Here is a 27044-nt window from a genome sequence, read left to right on the forward strand (position 1 = left end):
TATTGTGTGGGTACCTTAACATGTGAAACTGTAACTATGATCCAAAATATTATTTTCTTCCCTATTCCATCAGCACATTTGGTACAATGGCACATGGACTGTCATGTAAATTCTACTGGCACAAAAACTGTGAGGAAAATATGATTCACTGGGATATAAAGTGAATGAATTACAGTTAATAAATGAAAGAGGAATGACAAAATTAGAATAACCATTTTTCAACTGTCTATGTAATAAGCAATTCAAGCAAGAATCAAAGGATGCTAAAATCATGGGAATACTCACATGACCTCAAATTATCATCACATACATGTTATTAACTTGGGCTAACTTTATAGATTAATCTGTTGCTTAAAACAAATAACCAAATTTAGGATCACCAATTGTACAAACTAGCATTATAAGCCTCCTGACATGATGCAACAAGAAAGTCACAAAATGACCTATGTATTTTTCTTGCCAAAATATCTAACTGGAATCTATGAGCAACTGAACACACACCACACAGAATCATGAGAAAGAAATCAGACCAATCTAGATTATGTGATAATCTACACAACTGATCTGTACTTCTTAAAATATCAATCACAAAAGAAAAAAATATGTAAAAGCAGGAAAGCTTTCTAAATCAAAAACACAAAATACTAAGATACCCAGTGTACAATTTTTGACTGGCTTCTGATTCAGGAAAAAAGAAAAAACCTATAAAAACTATTTTTAAAAATTTGTAGAGACGACTAGAGAAACTTGAATCGAATCTGGAGAAAGACTAAACAAATGTTGAGAAATGTCAACAACTGGTGAACCCAGGTAAAGTGTATATAAAAAGACCACTGTACTATACTTCTACTCTTCTATAGGTTTTAAATATTTCATGCTAAGTTCACCATTCAGAAGTCTACCACTGTAATAATAGTAATAAAAAAAAAAGGCTCTTTACAAAGGGGAAGGTTCTAGTTTTATGCATTTCTGTACACAAATAAAATGGCAAGCAGAGATAAGTTGAAAATCCATCTCAAAGTAAAGAACTTTCACATTTCCAAGAACTAGAGAAAAATGATCCAAGTCACCCATTCTTTTTCATTTAAAAGAAGTCGTTTATTTATATAGCTTAAATGCTTTTAAAAAGTCATTGTTTATTTATGGGATCAAGGGAATGATTGTATTCCAAAACACAGGATTACTTCTGTTCACTCAGGATGATGTAATGAATATTGCTTTCAAGTCAAAGATGGAAAATATAAATAGTGGAGAGGAAACATATAGCAACTGTTAACCATTCAGCTAGTTACAAAGGAATTTCTTTTTGCTCTTTTTTTTGGTAATAGACCTTTTCTTTTGTGAGATGAGAAACTTTGTTTGCTGTTTTAAACTTATGGCTGCTTTGTACAATAAATTATATATTTCCTTCTCAACCTCAGCAGATTCTCCTAAGCTACCTTATAGGGGTTTGAAGCTTTCACTTTCAAAAAAAGTATGCTGGTAAGACAAACTGATCCAGGCATCTATCGTTATTTCAAGAGGATTCTTGTCTTTTAAAAAGGCCATGGTACTTTGGCCACCTCATGCGAAGAGTCGACTCACTGGAAAAGACCCTGATGCTGGGAGGGATTGGGGGCAGGAGGAGAAGGGGATGAGGGAGGATGAGATGGCTGGACGGCATCATGGACTCGATGGACGTGAGTTTGAGTGAACTCCGGGAGTTGGTGATGGACAGGGAGGCCTGGCGTGCTGCAATTCATGGGGTCGCAAAGAGTCGGACACGACTGAGTGACTGAACTGAACTGAAGTGAAAAAAAGACTGCTCAATAAATGACATGAGGAAACTGACCAATCATTTGGGGGTTAAAACAGAGAACTCAATGTTACCTCATGAAGCAAAATAAATCTGTAAAAAATTAATAAACATTAAAAATTGAAACTATTAAACTGCTACATAAAACTATAAAATGTACTTATTACACAATCTTATTTATGATTTTGGCACAGGTACATTTTCCTGTGGTCATGTATGGATGTGAGAGTTGGACTGTGAAGAAGGCTGAGCGCCAAAGAATTGATGCTTTTGAACTGTGGTGTTGGAGAAGACTCTTGAGAGTCCCTTGGACTGCAAGGAGATCCAACCAGTCCATTCTGAAGGAGATCAACCCTGGGATTTCTTTGGAAGGAATGATGCTAAAGCTGAAACTCCAGTACTTTGGCCACCTCATGCAAAGAGTTGACTCATTGGAAAAGACTCTGATGCTGGGAGGGATTGGAGCAGGAGGAGAAGGGGACAACAGAGGATGAGATGGCTGGATGGCATCATGGACTCGATGGACGTGAGTCTGAGTAAACTCCAGGAGTTGGTGATGGACAGGGAGGCCTGGCGTGCTGCGATTCATGGGGTCGCAAAGAGTCGGACACGACTGAGCGACTGAACTGAACTGAACTGATTCAAAATATTAACCAAGTATAATACAAAACTAAGAACTATGAAGGAAAATATTATCAAACTGGCAATAAATACACAAAAAGTTTAAATGCTATATGAAAAATATGTATCTTTATTACAAATCCATACAAGTAACATATGTGTGTGTACATGGGAGAAAATGCCTGCAGCATATGATGAGTAAAGGGGTTAATATTCTTAATATAGAAAAAAACTCCTATAAGTTGGAAATATAAAAATAGTCCAATGAAAAAAAGGTAAAAGGTATCATCTTAAAATAATGACAAGCAAATAAACATATGAGAAGTTGACAATCAACTTTTCATATATCAGATTGGACAAAGTCAAGCAAAATAGCAGATGATAATATAATCATAAGCAAAAGTCTTCATAAAGGTAAAGACATAGGGAGGAGTAATATCCATCATGTAGAAAGAATCAGAAATAACCAAGGAAAGGTCAGACAAGCCAGGACAAAAGTAGGCCAGGAACAGTACTTTTAATAATATTCACTGAAAACACGAATAGCAAGAAAAAAAAGACAAAAAGACTAAAAAGTGTCAATCCTAGAAAGGATAAATAATTTTAATGCATGGACGCTATATAAAATTGTTTGGCCATTAAAAAGAAATTAAGTAGACATGCTTCTGATAGACCCAGTGGGAGGGAGCTTAAGTCCACCAAATGGTTATTTCCCTGGTTTTTGTACACAGATACACTCAGCAACCCCAGTCTTCATCCTTTCTCCCTGAGAAAGGACTCATATGCAAAGGAGGACAAAACTGGGAGCCCCAGGGCTCCACACTTCAACAAAACAGAAGACGATCAGCCACACCTCTTCTTGTTCACTGCCCAGAAATGTCAGGAAGACCTGAGGAGAGCTGAGAGCTGTGAAGCCTCTCCTACGCCCATCTGACTGGCCTGTGCAGAGGATGAGGAAAGCAAACATTAGTAGTAACGATGGCTAGCAGAGGCTTCTTTAAATGGTGACTCCAATTATGATGCTCCTCAAAATGTGATCTCTTTGCTAGAACACATCATCAAAATTGTTGGCACCCTGTACAAACCTTCTGATATGGTAAACACTTTTTGCTCTATCCTAAAAAAGAGAAAACAAGAGGAGTATGCTTTCAGCTGGATGGGGTGGGCGGCAAGCCTTCAATGTCTTATCTTAGGGTTATACACCCTCTTTATCACTGTACAAGTCAGATGTCAAGATTATTGAGCCTTTCCTCCTACAGGACACTACACAAGTCCAATACATTGCTTTCATGTGCTTTTAAAATCTGCACAAGTGAGAAGCCACATGTTCTCTTAGGTGCCTTGGAAGGATGGAAGTATGCCAGCAGACAGAAGATAAATTAATGCAGAAACCTGTTTCCTTAGTGAAGAATCTTGGCCCACTGATCCGTATGGATCATTGATATACTCCTGCAAAGTAAATGACAAATTGCTTTTCTTTGCAGTCTCAAATACAAATGGGAAAATACGGCTTAGTGAGACTTTTTATGTGGCTCCAATCCATTTTACTGAATGCCCTAAAAGGCTGCTGGCTTTGGCTTCAACTCCCCAACAGAAAAGGCTATCCTGCTGGTTCAAGCGGTGGCATAAGCAGTTCTACAACTTGGCTTCAATGACCTGCTTGATCCAATGGTAACTCCAGAACCTGTGTAATTTCAGGGTTCTGCATAAAACTAGTGGCAAGGTCCACTAGGAAAAAAACAAGAGAAGTCCCTTAGATTCATTGAGCAAAATGATGCTCTTTGTCAAGCCAATATTACCCTTTTGAGGAATAGTTCTAGTCCTACTACTGATTCTTGGATAAAAAGTAAACAGTGATATACTGGGTGACCCAGTGACTTGAGTTGCCTGCTACATATTAGGTGTTATGTTATCTTGTTGACAGGTTCTTCCTAGGTGGCTCAGACAGTAAAGAATCTGCCTGCAATGCAGGAGACCTGCGTTTGACTCCTGGGTAGGGAAGATCCCCTGGAGGAAGACATGGCTACCCACTCCAGTATTTTCGCCTAGAGAATTCCAAGGACAGAGGAGCCTGGTGGGTTACAGTCTGTGGGGTTGCAAAGAGTCAGGCACGACTGAGTGACAAACACTTTCACTGTCTTGCTGATGTACCTCTTTCTAGATTTTGTGTGTTAGTCAAGCTGCCTCTCACTCCAACTTCTGCAGTACTTGTTCAATGGAATAAACAACCAGGAATGGTTTAAGAATTAAAAACTACATACAGGCTTGCCAACACAGACTTCCCCTTCTTCAGATTAACATGATTACTGACAATGCCATGTACCAGTTTGCAGTCAACAGCAATCAAAAGTAAATATACAATATGGCACCATTCTTGGGGGTTATGAGCCAGTCACCCAGCAGCAAGATGATTACAGCCCTTCCATCTTGGTGGAGGTGGAATTTTATATTGACTGAAATAGCAGCACTATGGATTTTGCACTGCTTCTTCTGCTGCCCTCCCCCCATGATCCCACCGGCTTCTGAATCCATGTATCAATCACAATCATTCTACCCACCAGTGCTCCTGATCAAGATACTCAATGTAACAGAGAGAAAAAAAACAAATACACACACACACACACACACACACACACACACACACATATATATATATATACATATAAAACAGAGCTTCCAAAGACCAAGAATTCCTTGGTCTGCCAGTACTCCTTTATCTGGAAGCTGCTGGATTTCTAGAATGTCTAATGGCCTTTTGAAGAACCAATTACGGTGTCACCTGAGAGACAGTATCTTGGGAAGCTGAAATGCAATCCCATGGGACCTTTATGCTCACAAAGACCCACCACTCTCTGGTGCTGCTTCAACCATATCCACAAAGAAAACTCAGATTTAGGACCTAAAGTGGAAAAGTGAAGAGAAATAGTTCACGTTTACATCTAACTACCCATTTGCAATGGCAGCCCACTCCAGTACTCTTGCCTGGAAAATCCCACGGACAGAGGAGCCTGGTTGGCTGCAGTCCATGGGGTTGCAAAGAGTCGGACACGACTGAGCGACTTCACTTTCACTTTCACCCATTTACAAACTTTTCTTCCATCCCTTGAAATGATTTAGAGACAATATTCAAGTAAGGAGTGTAACCGTGGCTCCACCTGAGTGGAAGCTGAGACTACATGGGGCCACTTGGGGCCAGGGTAGCACAGTGTCCACTGAGGTCATTATCAAGGGGAAGTAAAAGTGTGCCCAGGGCAAGGTCAGAGGGAGAAGTGCAAACAAACCTTGGGAAATGAGCTGGAGGGAACGAGCTAATACTGCCGTCTTCAATCAGAAAAGTTAGTATGACCTAACAACGATCCGGGTTTGAACGTCTGGGTTACTCCACAGTCGAGGTACAAAAAGAAGGTAAAAGGAACATGGAATAGCTATCCAGGAGAAAAGGATTAGTAGAAACTGCAGCCTTGTTTCCAGCCATTAAGCGGCAGACTACAGCACGTGTCAATATTCTGTTCCTTGCTCTGTAATGTGGATCCTTAAATTAACTATTTATTTCCTTCCCTATCTCTATTCACCACTGTTTTATAGGGGCATGTTGTTAGCAGTTACACTTAAACTCTGGTCCACAGATTAAGGAAATACTGTGACCCCCCCATCTTGCTGAATCAGAGGAGGCATAGACTGGAAATCACCAAACAGACCTGGCACTGGAAGCAGGAAATACACATGTCTTGGTTCTACCTGTCAGCGGAGATGGGAGAGGAGTGCGGGTTGTATGAGCAATAGCAGCACCATGCTAAAAGGGGCTTTTTAATTTTTTCAAGCTTAAATATGAAAAAAGGGAGAAATATATTCATTATAGAAAACAAAAGAGATGAATTATAATGGGGATTTTTGGCCATCTGATAGCCCAAATTTTTATGACATTGGGTCTTTTTGGTTTATAATAGCACCACTGGGAAGTATCATTACAGAACCAGTCCTTAGGGGGAACAAACTGGACAGTATGGTCACAAAACCATTCTGAGTCCTTGAGCTTTGCTGGCCTCCATTATGAGTAATGCAGGTGATTAATAATGACAGAGTCCCAGCAACAATCACAAGAAAAGAAAGACCAGACTCATAAAACTAGCTTAGCTACTTATAATCAAAATCTGGACTGATTGAATGTATTGAGGTTCCATAAATACCAAAGTTGCTTACAAGTCAAATGCTTTAGCTGACAACTTTCTTTTCACTCTAAAACAATAATTTGAATAACACAGTACCTCATAAAATGAAGCTTCTTAGAAAGGCAACCATTCAGCTTTGCCTAATAGAGTGCATTTAATTAACTAAGTGCTCGATGTTTTTCATGAATGCAAATGTAAAACAAGGCCTCCTACACTCAAACAGTATGCAATCTAGAAAAGGAGGGGAGAAAGTATCAATACATAGTATAAATGCTCTCATAATGTTTCAAACAAGGACCTATGTATAGGTGTTCTACTGAAGGACAATCCAAAGAGCCTAATGGAGGAGGCATTTGTATTATTTTTGAAGTGCAAGATACCAGACACTTTACTTTGGAGATTCGAACCTCGGTATCATACTTAAGACATAACTTGATGTTCAGATTATCAACTAGTTCCCCCAACCACAAGGGTAAATAAACTCTTAAAGGAAAGAACTAGGTATTCACTGTTCATTATCAGATCTTTTGCATCTACCATATTGTTGACACTCAATGAATATTTTTAAACTGAGCCACAAAACAGCATCAGAAAGACTGAATCTTATATATTAAGACTTAGTTAGTTAACTCGCTCAGTTGTGTCCGACTCTTTGCGACCCCGTGGACTATAGGCCACCAGGCTCCTCCATCCATGGGATTCTCCAGGCAAGAATACTGGAGTGGGTTGCCATTTCCTTCTCCAGGGGATCTTCCTGACCCAGGGATCGAACCCAGGTCTCCCGCATTGCAGGCAGACGCTTTAACCTCTGAGCCACCAGGGAAGCCCCATATGTATTTCTAAAACACAAGGCATATAAGAGAAGAAAGTTAAGAGAGGTAGGTATGTTCCTTCATTATTTATTCATTCAACATGGCCTGGGTACCTACTATCCACCAGGATTTCTGGACATCAACAATCATTCCTGTTTCTTTAATCTGTTCGGCTCTAAACTTGAGGAGCAGGCTTCCTAGGTGGTAGAGTGGTGAAGAATCCACCTGCCAATGCAGGAGACGCATGAAATGCGGGTTTGATCCCTGGGTGGGGAAGAGCCCCTGGAGGAGAAAATAGCAACAGGCAGGCTCTGCTATTCTTGTCTGGAGAATTCCATAGACAGAGGAGCCTGGCAAGCTACAGTCTATGGGGTTACAAACAGTCAGACCCAACTGAGTGACTAAGCACACAAACTTGAGGAACAAGTGAAGGTATCATCTGATCAGGTGATGAAGAGCCTATGGAAACACACATCTGAAATTACTGAATCAAATTCAGGAGAAATATTATATGGTATTAGTTCAATTTTATTATACACATGAAGTTGAATACCAGACAGAATAACTGATTTGTTCCAGAAACTATGGCTATTTTTAAGTAGAAGAGCTGGAATTAGAATGTAGACTTCTTAGTTTCTAAAACAGTATTTTTCAGAGTGCTAAAAGGGCTAAGAGTAAAAGACTTTTAAAAAGATTATTTCCTAATCCAGGTACGATAGCTGCCAAAGCAAAGAAAGGAAAAATAAGTGTGCAAAATTGAAGGAGTTGAGCTGAGACGCTCTGGTGCTTCAAGTGGTGTTCAAAGCACATTTCAAGGCCTACCAGGGACCACAAGCAGCCTTCTGCCCTACTGCAACTGATGAGGAAATAAACACCTGTCCTTTCTTCAGGCCCTATGAGCAAGATTCCATAGACATCACATTACATAAGACCAGCATCAGCCTCTTACATCAGTGTCAGCCATATATGGCCTGTGGGGGCTTTCAGACTGGTTTTATACAAATGTATAAAACAATGTAAAAATGTATACAATGTAAAAATGGTTGTTACATTTTGAAAAGGTTAACAAAAACCAAAACAACTATGATGAATACACAAGAGACCATATGTGTGTTGCAAAGCCTAAAATGTTTATTATTTGGCCATTTATAGTAAAAATAGGCTGATCCTTGTCCTAAATTAGTAGAAACTACTAAGACTTTGCAACCATAACTGAGTTCAGTATGGTACTTGAGTGTACTAAGTACACACTATGTTACTAAGTCTATTTCACACTTGAGCAGTGCTGCAAGTCTTCCACTGAGCACGCATGTATAAGGAGTTGAACTTCTGCAATTTTCAGAAAGAATATGCCACCCCTATGGCAGAAAGCGAAGCAGAACTAAAGAGCCTCTTGATGAAGGTGAAAGAGGAGAGTGAAAAAGCCAGCTTAAAAACTCAACATTCAAAAAACGAAGATCATGGCATCTGGTCCCATCACTTCATGCAAACAGATGTGGAAACAGTGACAGACTTTATCTTCTTGGGCTCCAAAATCACTGTAGATGGTGACTGCAGCCAGGAAATTAAAAGACGCTTGGTCCTTGGAAGAAAAGCTATGACAAACCTGGACAGCATATTAAAGAGCAGAGATATTACTTTGCCAGCAAAGGTCCATATAGTCAAAACGATGGTTTTTCCAGTAATCGTGATGTGAGAGTTGCACCATAAAGAAGATTAAATGCTGAAGAATTGATGTTTTTGAACTGCAGTGTTGGAGAAGACTCTTGAGAGTCCCTTGGACAGCAAGGAGATCCAACCAGTCAATCCCAAGGGAAATCAGTCCTGAATATTCATTGGAAGGACTGATGCTGACGCTGAAACTCCAATACTTTGGCCACCTGATGTGAAGAACTGACTCACTGGAAAAGACCCTGATGCTGGGAAAGATTGAAGGCAGGAGAAAAAGGGGACAGCAGAGGATGAGATGGTTGGATAGCATCACTGACTTAATGGACATGAGTTTGAGCAAGCTCCAGGAGATGGTGAAGGACGGGGAGACCTGGTGAGCTGCAGTCCATGAGGTCGCAAAAAGTTGGACATGACTGAGAGACTGAACAACCACAAAATGATACTGGTACATTAAAGGTGCTGGTTTGTGTCAGTTATTATTTTTAACTGCTGCTCTTCTCACATTAATTTAGAAACAATTATGGTTACTTTTTCATTGTATTGGATGAACATTTTTGCAGAGTAACTGATATATCATTACCAATCTATTTTATTACTCTCCAGTTTCTGACTATCTCCTAGTTTTAGGATGGTGGCTTATATGATCTTTTGCCTTACTCATGTTGACATGTTCAAAAATGTTTACAAAAAAACTGGTTTAGAGACAGACAGACAAAAAAGAGGTTTCTAGGTAGGCAACAAACAGGATAGTGATCTAAAATAACTGATAATCATTCCTAGCTTCTCCCAAGTCGTGTCTAGTAGATTTCGTCTCATTACCTTGCCTGGGGTATTGTGAATTTTTGAAGTAGTCATATTCATTTTTACTGGCAAATGTCTAATTTGAAAGAAAAAAAAAAAAACCCTTGTGAAACATGAAAATTAAGGAATTAATTCTTCCCATAACCATAAACAGTTACTTGAAGAAAAACTCACCTAATACACTGAGATAGGATTAAATCAAGATGCAGTACTACAAGAATGCAACGAACAAATTATTTTTGCATTATTCACAATCTACAGCTCTTTGCACTATTTCTACTAGAGAGGTAACATTAAAGTATACTACATTTTTCATAACATAAGGAGAACACCATTTCCTACATATCCAGGAAAAGTGCAGTATTATTTATATAAAACTCAAACCATGCCCTTTCTGCCTCTTCATTCTTTTCTGTACCAAACACCCACTGTGTTCCATAAGAGTCTGCTGCCATCTAGCGGATGACCTAAGGAAAAAACTGCTTCATAGCAAAGGGTTTTTTTTTTTTTTTCTGTCAGTACCACCATAGGCATGCTATCAGAGGCTGTGCACTGTTACCACCTGTCAGAATTCCCAAGGGAGCAGGGAGGACACTGTCTGACCAGTGAGAGTGGCCAGGCTTTGGGGACACTCTGAGTTAGCCCTACAAGGCACACAGACCACCTTCAAAGAAAGGTCTCCAAATAACGGAGAACAGAATACAACCACCTGCTCTTTCAGCACAAAATTGCTCTGTTGCTCAATCCAAAATAACTCAGCTGAAATTGTCAATCATGGGAAAAAAAAATAACGGTTATTAAAACACGTGGGCAAGTGGTTTAGAGATTCTGACTCAAGTCTCACCCACATCACACAGAGGAAGTCGAGTTTAACACTGACCAGCAAGCAGTCTGGGAGCCAGACAGCTTGATTTGGAAGCCTGACCTCACTCCTTCCTGGCTGCTGACCTTGGGCAACCGATCTCATCTCTGCAAGCTATAACTGCCTCACAGTCAAGTGGAGGGAAAATCACCTCTTCCTCAGTCATCAGGAACTCCAACTCGGAGCAATATAAGTCAGGGCTTTGTACTGCAAACAGAAAGAGCTTACTAAATGAGAGAGAACAGCATGAAGAGACTTAATGTTTTTCTTCTGGAAGTCATAGATGAGCACAGTGGCCAGCCATTGGAAGTTGACAATGACCAACTAGGAGAAATCATTGAAGGTGATGTTCTTACAGCAAAATGAAGAATAAGAATATTCTTATTAACATATATTAACTAATGTGAAACATGCTGTAGGAGGGTATTGAAATCTAATAAACTCTGATAAAGTTATGAGAATTGTGGAGATAATGATAAATATAAATCAAGACCAGATAGTAATAACCCTCAATTAGGAAGGAAGTCAGCTATTACCTGACAGCGACCGTGTCTAGCAGTTACATACAAGTGGGAAACTGAACTATTAACAGGAAAAAACCCTACTAAATGTTAAACAAACTCTAAGTAAAAACAAACTCTGTTTTAGCCTCCAGGCTTTCCTCATCTATCAAACTATCTAGTTTAAGGGGTGCTTTTAAGCATCAATATTATAGAAGATGGTATATATAAAAACATTACAAAATGGCATAGATTTCTATTCGGTTGGTGCAAAAGTAATTGTGGTTTTGCACTGTTGAACTTTGCTGTTTGATATTGGAATACATTCTTAAATAAATGTGGTCATGTTATGTTATCATTTTAATGGACATTTCTTGCTTTGTGCTTTTTTGCTAATGCATTACTTGCTGTTTATATTTATTTTTCAGTTCAGTTCAGTCACGTCCGACTCTTTGAAACCCCATGGACTGTAGCATGCCAGGCCTCCCTGTCCATCACCAACTCCCAGAATTTACTTAAACTCATGTCCATTGAGTCGGTGATGTCATTCAATCATCTCAAAGACTAAGCGCAAATTCAAGCAATTTTTTTTAAATTCAAGTTCAAAGTGGGTCGTAAAGCAGTGGAGACAACTTGCAACATCAACAGTCTGGCCCATGAACCGCTAATGAACGTACAGTGCAATAGTGGTCAGGGAAGTTTTGCAAAGGAGACAAGAAAGCCTTGAATATGAGCACAGTGGCCAGCCATTGAGGTTGACAATGACCAATTAAGAGCAATCATCAAAGGTGACGTTCTTACAACTACATGAGAAACTGCAGAAGAACTCAGCATCTACATTCCAGTCATTCGGCATTCAAAGCAAATTGAAAGGTGAAAAAGCTCTATAACTGGGTTCCTCATAAGCTGACTGCAAACCAAAGAAATCATCATTTTGAAGTGTCGTCTTCTCTTATTCTACTCAACAACAACTAACCATTTCTCAACCTGATTGTGAGGTGTGGCAAAAGAATGGATTTTACACAACAGCCAGCGATGACCAGCTAAGTGGCTGGACTGAGAAGAAGCTCCAAAAAACCTCCCAAAGCCAAACTTGCACCAAAAAAAGGTCATGGTCATTGGTGGTCTGCTGCCAGGCTGATCCACCATAGCGTTCTGAATCCCAGTGAAACCATTACCTCTGAGAAGCGTTCTCAGCAGATCGATGAGATGCACTGAAAGGTGCAACCCCTTCAGCCAGTAGTGGTCCACAGAAAGGGCCCACTTCTTCTCCACAACAATGTCCGACCACACATTGCACAACCAGCATCTCAAAAGTTGAACGAATTGGGCTACGAGGTTTTGCCTCATCCGTCACATTCACTTGCCCTCTCTTGTCAACTGACTACCAATTCTTCAGGCGTCTCAACAACTTTTTGCAGGGAAAACGCTTTCACAACCAGCAGGAAGCAGAAAACGCTTTCCAACAGTTTGCTGAAAGCACAAATTTTTATGCTACAGGAATACACAAACTTATTTCTCAAATAAGCAAGAATGGGTTGATTGTAATGGTTCCTATTCTGATTAATACAGATGTGTTTGAGCCTATTTATAACTGCAAGGAGATCCAACCAGTCAATCCTAAAGGAAATCAGTCCTGAATATTCATTGGAAGGACTGAAGCTGAGGCTGAAACTCCAATACTTTGGCCACCTGATGCAAAGAACTGACTCACTGGAAAAGACCCTGATGCTGGGAACGATTGAGGGCAGGAGGAGAAGGGGACGACAGAGGATGAGATGGTTGGATGGCATCACCGACTCGATGGACATGAGTTTGAGTAAGCTTCGGGAGTTGGTGATGGCCAGGAAACCCTGGTGTGCTGTAGTCTATGGGGTCGCAAAGAGTTGGACGTGACTAAGTGACTGAACTGAACAGATAACGATTAAAATTCACTGTCTGAAACTGCATTGCTTTTGTACCAACCTAATAAAAGAACACAAGATGCTATTACTGGTAACTTTACGATAATCAGAGTTAGAATCATTAGGTTGGGCTAATCATTACTCAGTACAAGGTGCATAAGATAATGCACCATGAAAAAATACCTGCATCAGCTGGTTAAAAATAAGTCTGAACACAAAAAGGTTTGAAGAAAAAAAAAAAAAAATCAAGTGACCTAGGTTTATTTTCTTATATCAGGAAAAACCAAGAAAAGTATACTGTAATTCTAAAAAGCACATGGTAAGTAGAAAAACTCGTTAGAAAATCTGAAAGAAAACTACTGAAATAATTATGGGCTTTTTTTCCCAATATGTTGTCTTGTGACCCGAACAGGGAGCTTATCTTCTTCAAGAGTGAAAAAACTGATGTGCATTGTGGGGAGGAAAATGAAGGATCTTCTAAAGAATGAGTCTTGAGCTGAGAAGCTGAAGGTGAAGCCGGTGTGGCCGGGGCCAAGCCCTCTGGTTTACTGTGCTCGCCCTCCTGGTACTCCAACACCCGCAGGCAAGTCCTGCTTCCATGAAGCAGTCTCTCATCTAGAACACATTTAATTTTAAATTCCTCATTGGTTTTCTTCCCAGATATTTCAAGAAAGGCACACAGTGGAACAAAGTTGCAATTTCGGGCATTTTAAAGCTTCTGTAGACTAACAAAATGTTAAATCTGAAGTCATGGTTCTCAAAAATGAACAAAGTACAAAAGCGAGTCATTTGCCAACTGTATCTAAACAGTACTTTGGAATTCGAAGGTAGCCAGATCATTGCAAGCTCTGATTTAGCAAAGACGTTCAGACCTAACATCTTGTCACATGGGCCTGCCCGGCCGACCTGGTCGGAGGGAGTCTAGAATCAGGAGTTAACAGAGGCCCAGGTTAGGACGCGGCCCCTTGAGAGGGTGGTCTGTGTACACAGCTAACACAGGGGAGCTTGCCAGCGGGAAAGCCTTACTCCTTCTGGTTTTCCAGCCTTCCTGACCCCTCCTCAGCCCACCTCACCTCTTGGACGAGCTTCCTTCCTGTCATCTGCTGATGGCCTCCCCCTGCTCCAAAAGCAGCAGCAGTATTAGCCACGTGAGGAATCCCCCTCCCGCTTAAATGACAGTGCTTCCTCAACTGTTAACCTCAGTCTGAATTCCTGATCAGTTTTAGCCGCAACACCCTGCTGCTCACATGTTATTGCCTCTTCTTCCCTCCCCAAGCCATAAAGAACAGAGTGGGGGTGGGGGGAGAAATCCAACCGAAGTTATATTTTCAGAGAAACCAAGACAACAAAAAAATCCTCAAAAATATGTACATGTGGCCAAAAGGAACAGAAAAGAGCAGATCCTGGGTGAGAAGCCACGTGTGTGGACAGGGAGTGAGGAGGTGTTGCAGATGCGAGCAGGGGAGGCAGAGCTCCAAAATGTCACCCGCAAGTATCCACCAGCAGAAGACGATGACTGCACCCCGAGGAGGGGTCCAGGAGCAGCGCTGAGAAGGAACGGGGGCGGTGCTCTGCTGGGGGTGGTGGCATCAGGAGGCTGAGACCACCCTCGGGCCCCCGGCTACCCATCTCTTAAACTCACCTTTCTCTAAGAGGAAAGGGACACCTTAGAAAGAAGCAGCTGAACACTGGGAGTCAATGGCGTGATGGGGGGACACCATGGCTGGAGGGGAAAGCCCTCCTACACCGGGCTAGGTTCTGAGAGGCAGAGGGGGCAAGAAACAGTGCCTCAGGGCAGCACCGAGAGGAAGGGGCCCTAGAGTGGAGTCTGGCTCCTCCCTCTCCCTTCACAGCCAGGAAAAGCACACTCACTCCACTGAATAACAACAGAAAGAACAGATATAGCAACCATGTGGAAGACTATAAAAAACTGTGGAAAAGAACAGCAAAACTCCCTATGAGGAAAACGCAGCAGGAAAAAAAACGTAACCACAGAAGTGGATAAGGTGAAAATTATAACCCAAAATAGCACTGAATTTTTTTTTTTTTTTAAACTCAGTGAAGCAATTGCAGTTTTAAAGCAAGATCGCAAAAGAGCTCCCAGGCAAGAGGGCCAGATAATAAGCACCAGCAAAGCAGAAACTGGAGTAACTTGGGGAAGAAAAAGAATTTAGAATTCTTCTCTGCAATGAAGAAAAAATGACAGGTCAGGTTAGATGCACAGAAAGCAAGAGCCCCAGGAATAGTGGGTGTCTCTCTGGGTTGTTCAGGTCACGCTCCCGACTTTCTATGGTTTTAGCTACAGGTTCACCGTCACTCTCGACTCCTCTCTCTCAGCTCCTGGTGATCTCAATACCCATGCTGATAAGCCTGCCACCATCCTGGTCTGGCAGGCTGCAGTCCATGGGGTCGCCAAGAGTCAGACATGACTGAGGGACTGAACAACAATCCTGGCCTCAGTTCTTTCTATGAAAATGAAAGTTGCTCGGTCGTGTCCGACTCTTTGCAATCCTATGGACTGTATAGTCCATGAAATTCTCTAGGCCAGAATACTGGAGTGGGTAGCCTTTCCCTTCTCCAGGGAATCTTCCCAACCCAGGCATTGAACCCAGGTCTCCCGCACTGCAGGCAGATTCTTTACCAGCTGAGTCACAGGGAAGCCCCAGTTCTTTGTATGTTTCTTTCCAAATGAACTTATCCTCCATCCTCTCAAAATCACACACTCTAAGATCTAACCGAATGCCTTCTTATTACCAACACCTGTTAACTGTTCCATAACCTTAGTTTCATAGACACTACTTACAAATTACCACCTCCTGTATGCCTAGCACTCTCTGACTGGTACCCTGATCCCAACAAGCCTCTGACAACTCCCAGGACCTAGAGCCCTTAGGTCCTGCCTCTTTGTCACTTTCCCTCACACAACCTCCCCCTCCCCCTTGGTTCACTGGCCTCCTGTCCCAACTTGCACTCCACAGCCAGCCTAAACATCATCAGCTTCTACTCCCCTGCTTGTGTCCTTGAGTCCCTCCCTCCACTCATCTTAACCATTCGACAAATCCAAGACTCTAGTTGAGCCCAACACTGTGCGTCCTCTAGTATATGACTGTGCCATACAGCACTTACCAAACCTCTGTTCATGGAGACTTTATCCTAAGATTATAAGTTTAACACTGGGGGAAACTTACCATTCATGCTGTTTTTACAAATGAATCCTTCCAAGTTCTATATAGAGAAAATACTTAGTGTAATGATACCTAGATGAGAACATTCTCTTATCTGTGTATCCAAGTTCCATTTATTTACATGTTCAAAAGTCTAGTTCTACCCAGAGTAAAAGCCTGAGTTAGGGATTTTGGTAGATAAGAGCTGAAAAATCAACTAATGTCACACTTTCAGTCTTGGCTTATCATTATGGTCATTATCAGTAATCACTTCAAACAGAAGAAATCTTATAACAAAGGACTATTTAATAAAGGTATTTCTATATTATCCATGAATTACTCTTCCTAATGTGCTATTCAGTAAATGAAAACATCTTTCAGAATCTTGAGTTTTTCATAAAAATCAAAGAAGCTAATATAAATATCTCTTCTCTCATTCTGTATCAATACCTGCCTAAACCACACGAACCCACATTACTTTTGAAATACTATACATTACAACAAACTGTAGAATCTTGGGATTCAAAAGCCAACTTCAGCATTACCTGGGTTTCCTGTCACTTTAAACCCCAGTGCAACATGCCAAGGAATGCAGGGCTGTGTTTAGTTTGTGAGGGCTTCCATAACAAAATACCATAGACTGGTGGCTTAAACAACAGAATTTTATTTTCTCGCAGTTCTGGATGGAGGCTGGAAGCCTAAGGTCAAGGTGCCAGTGGGGTGGGCTTTTCCTGATGCTTCTTCTTGGCTTGCACATGGCCTTCTTCATGCTATATCCTCATGTGGCCTTTTCTCTGTGCCTGGGCATCCCTGGTGTTTCTCCCCTTCTCATATGGACACCAGTCAGACTGGATTAGGACACCACCCTTATGACCTATTTTAACCTTAATTACCTTTCCAAAGGCCCTATCTTCAAATTCAGTCACACTGTGGATTAGGACTTCAACAAATGAATAAGGGAACACAATTCAGTCCATAACAAGGAACCTGACAGAGCTTACGAGAGGGGAAGGTAAAAAAAATACATATATTAATAAATAAATTAAGATACTTGTCAAGGATCTTTGATGTACGCTCGAACACCTGGATGAAAGAGTAACCTGTACCAGTCCACAGCAACCTCAGAAAACTTGCTGGAAGTACCACTCATAATCACTGCAATTCCTTCAACTCAACTCTTAATTACTCTCTTTAATATCATACAAAAAGAAGGGAGATCCTCTTCCGCTTGACACTTCAGTTCAGTCACTCAGTCTCGTCCAACTTGTTGTGACCCCATGGATGGCAGCATGCCAAGCCTCCCTGTTCATCACCAACTCCCAGAGCTTGCTCAAACTCATGTCCATCGAGTCCGGTGATGCCATCCAACCATCTCATCCTCTGTCATCACCTTTTCCTCCCACCTTCAATCGTTTTCAGCATCTAATGAGTCAGTTCTTCGCATCAGGTGGCCAAAATATTGGAGCTTTAGCATCAGTCCTTCCAATGAATATTCAGGATTGATTTCCTTTAGGATTGACTGGTTGGATCTCCGTGCTGTCTAAGGGACTCTCAATAGTCTTCTCCAACACCACAGTTCAAAAGCATCAATTCTTCGGTGCTCAGCTTTCTTTATACTCCAACTCTCACATCCATACATGACTACTGGAAAAACCACAGCTTTGACTAGATGGACCTTTATTGGCAAAGTAATGTCTCTACTTTTTAATATACTGCATAGGTTGGTCATAGCTTTTCTTCCAAGGAGCAAGCGTCTTTTAATTTCGTGGCTGCAGTCACCATCTGCAGTGATTTTGGAGCCCCAAAAGATAAAGTCTGTCACTGTTTCCATTGCTTACCCATCTATTTCCCATGAAGTGATGGGACCAGAGGCCATGATCTTAGTTTTCTAAATATTGAGTTTCAAGCCAAGTTTTTCACTCTCCTCTTTCACTTTCATAAAGAGGCTTTTTAGTTCTTCTTTGCTTTCTGCCATAAGGGTGGTGTCATCTGCATATCTGAGGTGATTGATATTTCTCCCGACGATCTTGATTCCAGCTTGTGCTTCATCCAGACTGCCATTTCACACGATGTACTCTGCATAGAAGTTAAATAAGCAGGGTGATAATATACAGCCTTGACGTACTCCTTTCCCGATTTGGAACCAGTCTGTTGTTCCATGTCCAGTTCTAACCGTTGCTTCCTGACCTGCATATCGATTTCCCAGGTGGCAGTTCAGGTGGTCTGGTATTCCCATCTCTTGAAGAATTTTCTATAGTTTGTTGTGATCCACACAGTCAAAGGCTTTGGTGTAATAAAGCAGAAGTAGATTTTTTTCTGGAATTATTGCATTTTCCATGATTTCCAATGGATGTTGGCAATTCGAGCTCTGGTTCCTCTTGACATCCCTTCAACTATTTGAAGCAACAATCCAATCCCCCTCTAGATGAAATGTTCCTAGTATTTCCAAATGCTGCATGAATCCATGCATCATAGAGTGATTTCTGTACCCTCTCATTCCCCTCTCCCTTTCCATTATTCACCTTCAACATTGGTTCCCCAGCCCCCACCCTGCCCCAGAACCAGGCTCATAGAAACGTATTGTGCCTTTCCTTTAAGATTTCTAAGATACCTTTTTCCCTTCCATGTCATCCTTGCACAGGAGCCATGCTAATCTCTGTATCATTCCATTTTTAGTATTAATATATGTGCTGCCAATGTGAGCACTAAGATTTCTTTATAAACCTTGTTTTGTTCTCATTCAGTTGATTTTACATTGTAGCACTGTAGTCAGGATTGCTGAGCGCTTCCCATCTTATCAAACTGTTCCTTCCCTCCAGGGTCACATCTTGAAATCATAACATTCTCTTCTTTGAAGTTTTCTATTCTTGCCTTTCTATTCTATCCTTTGTCATCCAATGGATTCTTAATAGCCTCTGTATGCAAAGCTCTTGAGGGATATAATTCTGCATTAAAGTATGACCCCCTGCCATAGAAGAGATTAGAGACTCTCGTAGTAAAGGAAAAAATGTTGGCACCTAGAAAAAAATCATAAAGATGAAATACAGAAGAATTCACAAACCAGCATCTCATTACCAAATCAGTGAGAAGAGATTCCTGCCATAAGGTCAAAGGTAAGAAAAGAAATAAACATTTATAATGGCTAGTACATGCCAGGCATACTTAAAGGGTAACCTACTTGAGATTATTCATTTGTTCTTATAGGACAGACAGAGCTATGAACAGGGCATGTGAAGTCCTTTCTCTTTAGCAGCTGCATCCTAGTAGGGAATGCAGAAAATAAGTGGACAATTATAGTAGTTTAATATACCAATCAAATAGAAGAGAGTTGGACCATAAAGATGGCTGAGCACTAAAGAATTGATGCTTTCAGACTGTGGTGCTGAAGAAGACTCTTGACAGTCCCTTGGAGTGCAAGGAGATCCAACCAGTCCATCCTGAATATTCATTGGAAGGACTGATGCTGAAGCTGAAACACCAATACTTTGGCCACCTGATGCGAAGAGCTGACTCATTGGAAAAGACCCTGATGCTGGGAAAGATTGAAGGCAGGAGGAGAAGGGGATGACAGAGGATGAGATGGTTGGATGGCATCACTGACTCAATGGACACGAGTCTGAGTAAGCTCCAGGAGTTGGTGATGGACAGGGAGGCCTGGTAGGCTGCTGTCCACAGGGTCGCAGAGAGTCAGACATGACTGAGTGACTGAACAATAGACTTACTGATGAAAGGCATCACAGAAACAAAACTGTTTAATGAGAAAGAATGAGTGGAGGAAGCACACGATAGGTCAGGGAAGATATGTCTAATGATACAACCTTTGGGCTGAGACCTGAATGCCAAGGAGAAGCCAACTGTGCGAAGATTTGAGAAAATGTCTGAGGCAGAGGAAAAGCAAGTGCAATTACTCTGAGTTAAGAAGGAGCTCAACTGTTCAGTCAGGGGTAAGGCAGCTACTGTGGTTGAAATCTACAAAGGGGGAGAGTGGCAGGAGTTGGAGAGTGAGGGCAGGATCAGACTTGGAGGGTATGGTGGTGCATGGCGGGCTGACATGGTCTGACATCCTTCACCTCAGCTACAGTATGGAGAAGAGACTGCAGGGGGGCAGGAATGGGAGCCAGGGGTACAATTCAGAGACTGGTATCACCCAGAGAAGAAAGAGTAGGAGCTGGGACCTGCCTGGTCACAGCAGACGCAGAGGGGAAAGGACAAATTTGGCAAGTGGGACCAACAGGATGTGCATTAGGTTGCAAACGGGGAGCAAAGACTACACAGAACTAGGGACTGAGGTTGGGACCAAGGGTAAGAATGTTCACATTCAGGACAGATGGTTTACCTACGGGGGCAGTGAGGGACAGAGCTCCCTGGAGCTGTATCTTTATTTTAGTTCATAAAATAAATTTTAGTTCCTAAAACAAACAGAAAGTGTTCACTCACATTCAGTTGTAAACCACACTCGCGTTCAGTCCCGTAGGCAAAATCATCAGAGAGAAGAAAGGGTGGCTGCTATTTGTTCAGATTCCCTTGGATTAAGATGAATTTTTACCCCTCCCTTTGTTCCATGTCAACACCGTAGGCGAAGAAAATCACAACAGTGAATTCAGAGCTACTGAAGCTTCTCTCCTCAAGAGGAAAAAAATTCAACCAGGTATTTTCAGACATGTGACATCAGAAGTAGATATAACATACTGCATTTTAAGGAAAGGAGGGAGGGAGGGGGAGAGAGAGAGAACATGTTTTCTATTCATTTCCTTCTATAAACTGCCTTCCCTTCCACCAACACTCACCAACCAATCGCCCTAGGAAAAGGAAGGAAACAGTTCCATTTCCTAGGTAAATACACTGGTACAGTCAATTTATTAACTTCTCAGGACTGGTGATCCTTTTTAAAGAAAACTCTGCTCTGGCAACCAAAAAGGAGAAGTTGATGATACCAGCTTCCCTTTTTTGCAGTCATGTGTTAAGGTGCAAAAAGAGTGTCCTTCACCAGACTGTAGTTAAAAGAACTGCATTCATTCGTAAAAGAAACAAAAGGGCTTACACCATTATAGAGATTTTCATGTTTCATCTCAAAGTCCTAAGGACCTTCTGAGAATAAGAGCCAGGCACTGATCCTTCTCAATAAACAAGGAAAGAAATCACAACAGAGAAACCAATAATATTTACTTCAAATCTAAACAAATCTGTGTTGGATCAATAGCTTTAATCTATAGGAGATATATAATTAAAAAAAAATAAAACAATAAAGATTCAACACAAATCTTTTTTCAGTCATCTTCCCTTAACCTTTATAATATGGGCTTCAGTTCACACATTTTATGGCCCCCCTACAAAGTCCTGACTTCTCAAATCTTCTGGAACACATATGACATATCACGCATATATTTTCTGCTAAGAAAACTTCTACATGTACACATTCATATTTTATAAAGTTACCAATGGACCTTTTTTTTGTTCATTTTCCAAAGGCAAGCTTTATCCACTCTCCAGCTTCCTCTTTTAGATTATCCTTTAAACCAATACTCAAATGCCAGAATTCTTATTAGCACTGGTAAGACTTACTGTAATGTATACATATGGTAAACTTTTACCTCAATGAATGTGTTTCGTGGTCAGCTGTGGTTATTTCTATCTATCAATTTCCTTCAATTCATACCTTAATTAATTCTGACATGATTCACCCCAGAACCCTTTGTAACTGCAATTCTCCCACCTCTTATTATTTAGAAATAATACAAAGCTCTCAGTGGAATTCTACTTGTAACTTATGGATGACTGTTTCCATTATGGGAATTTAAAAGCATGCATGAAGGGTCCATATATGGCAACTGGTTTCTTAATACCAAAGAGAATAATCTCACATATGTCAGAAGAGCTCTCAGGACTTTTATTTTTTTACTTGGTTTAACCAATTTCTCTTGGTTAAAATTATAGCCTGTTAAAGTTAGAACAGACCATAATCCAGCCCACAGAAAAAATATATAAGAAAATCATGCCCTGGAAGACTAGACAGCTTACTCAGGTCACACTGCTCTCTGGATCTGATTTCAGGAAATATGCATGCACGCACACAGAGCTTGCCTAATTAGAAACTTTTCTATTGTCTCACTGATTTTCCCCACTCAGCGAAATTCTGAAAAGTCTGGTTCTAATCAGGGAACTGCAATATAAATCACAATGGGACACAACCGTGGCTAAAATGGGTAAAATTTAAAAGACTGCAGATGTCAAATATTGGCAAGAATTTGGAGCAACATAAACTGATACAGTGGCTGGCGGGGCCACTACTTGGGTAACTGGTTTGCTGTATCTACTACAGTTGAACATACACATTATCCTACAACACTGCAACCCAATTTCCAGACACACACATGAAACAAAACAATGTACAAGAGTGCTCACTCAGCATTGTTCATAAAAGGAAAAAACAAAACCAAACAAAGCAAAAACACAGAAACACTCCAAACGTCCAGCAACAGTAGAAAGAAAAACTAGATATGTCTGAATACACTAATGAAAACCTAGGACTGACAGCTACCTGCAACAACACAGATGCAACAATACTTAGAAAGTGCACAAACCTAATGGGAGAAAGACATTTAACATAAATTACCTGATTCCATTAGATAAAGTTGAGAACTAGGAAGGTTAATCGGTGACATTAGAAGTCAGGACGCTGGTGATCTCTGGACAGTATGAATGGGCTCTAAGCATGAGAAGGTCTACAAGAGGCTGGCAATGTTCTACTTCCTGACGTGTGGTATTGTAATATAATTCACTGAGCTACACTAATTTCTATACAGTTCAGCTCAGTTGCTCAGTCGTGTCCAACTCTTTGCGACCCCATGAATCACAGTACGCCAGGCCTCCCTGTCCATCACCAACTCCCAGAGTTCACCCAAACTCATGTGCATCGAGTCAAGTGATGCCATCCAGCCATCTCATCCTCTGTCGTCTCCTTCTCCTCCTGCCCCCAATCCCTCCCAGCATCAGGGTCTTTTCCAATGAGTCAACTCTTTGCATGAGGTGGCCAAAGTATTGGAGTTTCAGCCTCAGCATCAGTCCTTCCAATGAACACCCAGGACTGGTCTCCTTTAGGATGGACTGGTTGGATCTCCTTGCAGTCCAAGGGACTCTCAAGAGTCTTCTCCAATGCCACAGTTCAAAAGCATCAATTCTTCGGCGCTCAGCCTTCTTCACAGTCCAACTCTCAAATCCATACATGACCACTGGAAAAACCATAGCCTTGACTAGATGGACCTTTGTTGGCAAAGTAATGTCTCTGCTTTTCAATATGCTATCTAGGTTAGTCATAACTTTCCTTCCAAGGAGTAAGCATCTTTTAATTTCATGGCTGCAATTACCATCTGCAGTGATTTTGGAGCCCCAAAAAATAAAGTCAGCCACTGTTTCCACTGTTTCCCCATCTATTTGCCATGAAGTGATGGGACCAGTGGAGAAGGCACCCCACTCCAGTACTCTTGCCTGGAAAATCCCATGGATGGAGGAGCCTGGTGGGCTGCAGTCCATGGGGTCACTAAGCATCGGACACAACTGAGCGACTTCACTTTCACCTTTCACTTTCATGCATTGGAGAAGGAAATGGCAACCCACTCCAGTATTCTTGCCTGGAGAATCCCAGGGACGGGGGAGCCTGGTGGGCTGCCGTCATGGGGTTGCACAGAGTCGGACATACTGAAGCGACTTAGCAGCAGTAGCAGCAGCAGATGGGACCAGATGCCATGATCTTCATTTTCTGAATGTTGAGCTTTAACCCAACTTTTTCACTCTCCTCTTTCACCTTCATCAAGAGGCTTTTTAGTTCCTCTTCACTTTCTGCTATAAGGGTGGTGTCATTTGCATATCTGAGGTTATTGATATTTCTCCTGGCAATCTTAATTCCAGATTGTGCTTCTTCCAGCCCAGTGTTTCTCATGATGTACTCTGCATATAAGTTAATAATTTCTATACAACTCTCTCTATATATGTGTATGTGTGTGTATATATATATATATATATAATACTTCTTTTTTTTTAATTAAAAAAAGTCTTTAATTATGTGATGGGATGTCAATATATTTATCTGTTTCTTTCAAAAACATGCATTCTTTGTGTGTGTTCCATGTGTCCTGAGTCCTTCTCTGAATTGTGTGTATTTGCAACAGGATGAAGGGGCCCTGCGAAACACCCTCTTCTGGTTTACCTCATATAGTAGGCTCAAGCCTTTTCAACCCACAGAGACTTGCTTATCCTTGTCCTGGATGTCACACGTAGGATGTCCCAAACAAAATACAGATGTTAAATGGTAAACGAGTGTATATCTCCTTTCCTCATACCGTTAATGAAAATGGTACTGTTTAAAACAATAACTTGAGAAGTAAATCTAAAATTTGAGAACTAAATCTAAGCATGTCTTTAAAGCACTATGATCTTCTGGTCTTTGGATAACAATCAGTTTCATTTGTACGTCAACTTCAGTCTATTGGGAATGGTTGCCTAGAACACTGCACTAAGAAAGATTTAATTCCGTGTTAAGGCCAGCGATAGAGAATACTGTCAAAATGGAGCACAAACAACTTGCTGACTCACAGAACACTTTCTCCCTTAGGATAAAAACAGGTTCTTAATCATTTTAAATGCTCCACAGAGAAATCTCTAATAAAGTTCTAGTTTATTGTATCTATTTACTGCATATACTTAGAAAGTGATATTATTTTAACATAATTTTATTTTTAATATATTTTACATTTACATGTTTAGAATATTTAAATATTTTATGCTTAATATAAATTATATTATTGTAATCACTGCAGATGGTGATTGCGGCCATGAAATTAAAAGACGCTTACTCATTGGAAGAAAAGTTATGAGCAACCTAGATAGTATATTCAAAAGCAGAGACATTACTTTGCCGACTAAGGTCCGTCTATGGTTTTTCCAGTAGTCATGTATGGATGTGAGAGTTGGACTGTGAAGAAGGTTGAGTGCCGAAGAATTGATGCTTTTGAACTGTGGTGTTGGGGAAGACTCTTGAGAGTCACTTGGACTGCAAGGAGATCCAACCAGTCCATTCTGAAGGAGATCAGCCCTGGGATTTCTTTGCAAGGAATGACGCTAAAGCTGAAACTCCAGTACTTTGGCCACCTCATGCGAAGAGTTGACTCACTGGAAAAGACTTTGATGCTGGGAGGGATTGGGGGCAGGAGGAGAAGGGGACGACAGAGGATGAGATGGCTGGATGGCATCACTGACTCGATGGACGTGAGTCTGAGTGAATTCCGGGAGTTGGTGATGGACAGGGAGGCCTAGTGTGCTGCAATTCATGGGGTCGCAAAGAGTCAGACACGACTGGGCGACTGAACTGAACTGAACTGAACTGAACTGAATGTGGTTTAAATACATCATAAGTAAAGCAAATCAACAAGACTAGAGATTATTTGTAACAAAAAGTAGCTTAATAGGGAGGAAAAAAAAACCCACTTAAGTTTAAAAACATTTTGTTTCCTCTATCCTACATTTTGCAAAACAGAACTGCCAGAATAATGTTTTGAAAACTCACAAAATTCCAACTTTACTCAATGCTATTTTGGGGTTCCTCCAAGAATTAAGTCTTTTGACTGCTATTTTTGGTATAAATTAAACCATACAACTCAATATTTTTTTGGTATAAATTAAACCATACAATTTAGTATTTTACACATTTTCATTGATCTTAATCAAAATTAATACAAAAATAAATTTTCCCACTGCAATACTCAGGGAGACTTTAGCTTCAGTTGAATAGATGTACATATTCTAAATATGAGGATGTTTCCTTACAGCATCTTCTCTTCTGATTTCTTCTGTAAAATTAGATAATTTTACTGACACAAATTCAAAAGATGCAAATGTAGTGTGAAGAGAAGCACCTAAATGGGCTGCAAAGTATCATCTTATTCAATCACATTCAATATTATTAGCATTACCAGATGGGGAAAAAAGTGAAGTGAAATTTCACACTTCTCCCTTTCACTTCCATGTGATTTCTGCAGAGCCCTTATCAGTAACACACACTTGATGGTAGGTTAGATTTTTAGCAGTAATTTGCTCTACCGAAATCTAAACTTCCCAACATTTAAACATTTAATCTTAGAATTTAAAAAAGACAACCTTCCTCTGCTTCCCTGGTACACCCATTCTCTCAAGTGTCAAAACTTCAAGTAGTTTACCTTCTCTTCTTTCCATAAACTTCTAACAGCTTTCTCTCCCACTGTCTATCTGATGCCTGTGCCTCCTATTTTGTTCAGAACTCAGAAACTTTCCATCTTTACCCATCACATTTCGAGTCCACACCACACTTTGCAACAAATCTGTACAGTGGATAAAAAGGCAAACCACTTATCAGTGGTCCATTCCCCATAGCCTCTCACCTTCAAAGACAATTCTTTCACAAGTATACTTTCACCAGAATTTCCCTTGTGTAGTGGGAAAAAAATGCACCTTTTCTTTGATCATCTCTGTATTTCTGTGGTAGAATCGACTAGTTGCCTCCTAAATAATTGATTTATCTCTTTTCTCTCAAGTAGAGAAATCCCCATTTTTAGTGAGCACACTGCAATCCAGCTAAAAGATGCTTTCAGCCTTCCTGGCAGTAGCCACGTGACTCTAAATTCTGGTCAGTAATATACGCAGAGGTGAGAGGGTGTTGGGAAGTCCCTTTAAGTGGAACAGGTCAGTCATTCAGTCTCCTTTTTCTCCATCTACAC

At 40.8% G+C, this 27044-nt stretch overlaps 1 protein-coding gene and 1 non-coding gene across 2 annotated transcripts in view; both read right to left on the bottom strand.

Moving 5' to 3' along the window:
- STX7 (syntaxin 7) overlaps nucleotides 1-27044 on the bottom strand; it is a 60277-nt gene that overhangs the window by 17022 nt on the left and 16211 nt on the right. The gene's annotated exons all lie outside the window — the stretch shown is intronic.
- On the bottom strand, nucleotides 18896-19005 carry LOC138090025 (U6 spliceosomal RNA). The gene has a single exon (XR_011145850.1). It is a non-coding gene; the product is annotated as a U6 spliceosomal RNA (small nuclear RNA).

The sequence above is a fragment of the Capricornis sumatraensis genome, chromosome 13 (assembly GCF_032405125.1).
Source record: "Capricornis sumatraensis isolate serow.1 chromosome 13, serow.2, whole genome shotgun sequence".
Taxonomy (NCBI): domain Eukaryota; kingdom Metazoa; phylum Chordata; class Mammalia; order Artiodactyla; family Bovidae; genus Capricornis; species Capricornis sumatraensis.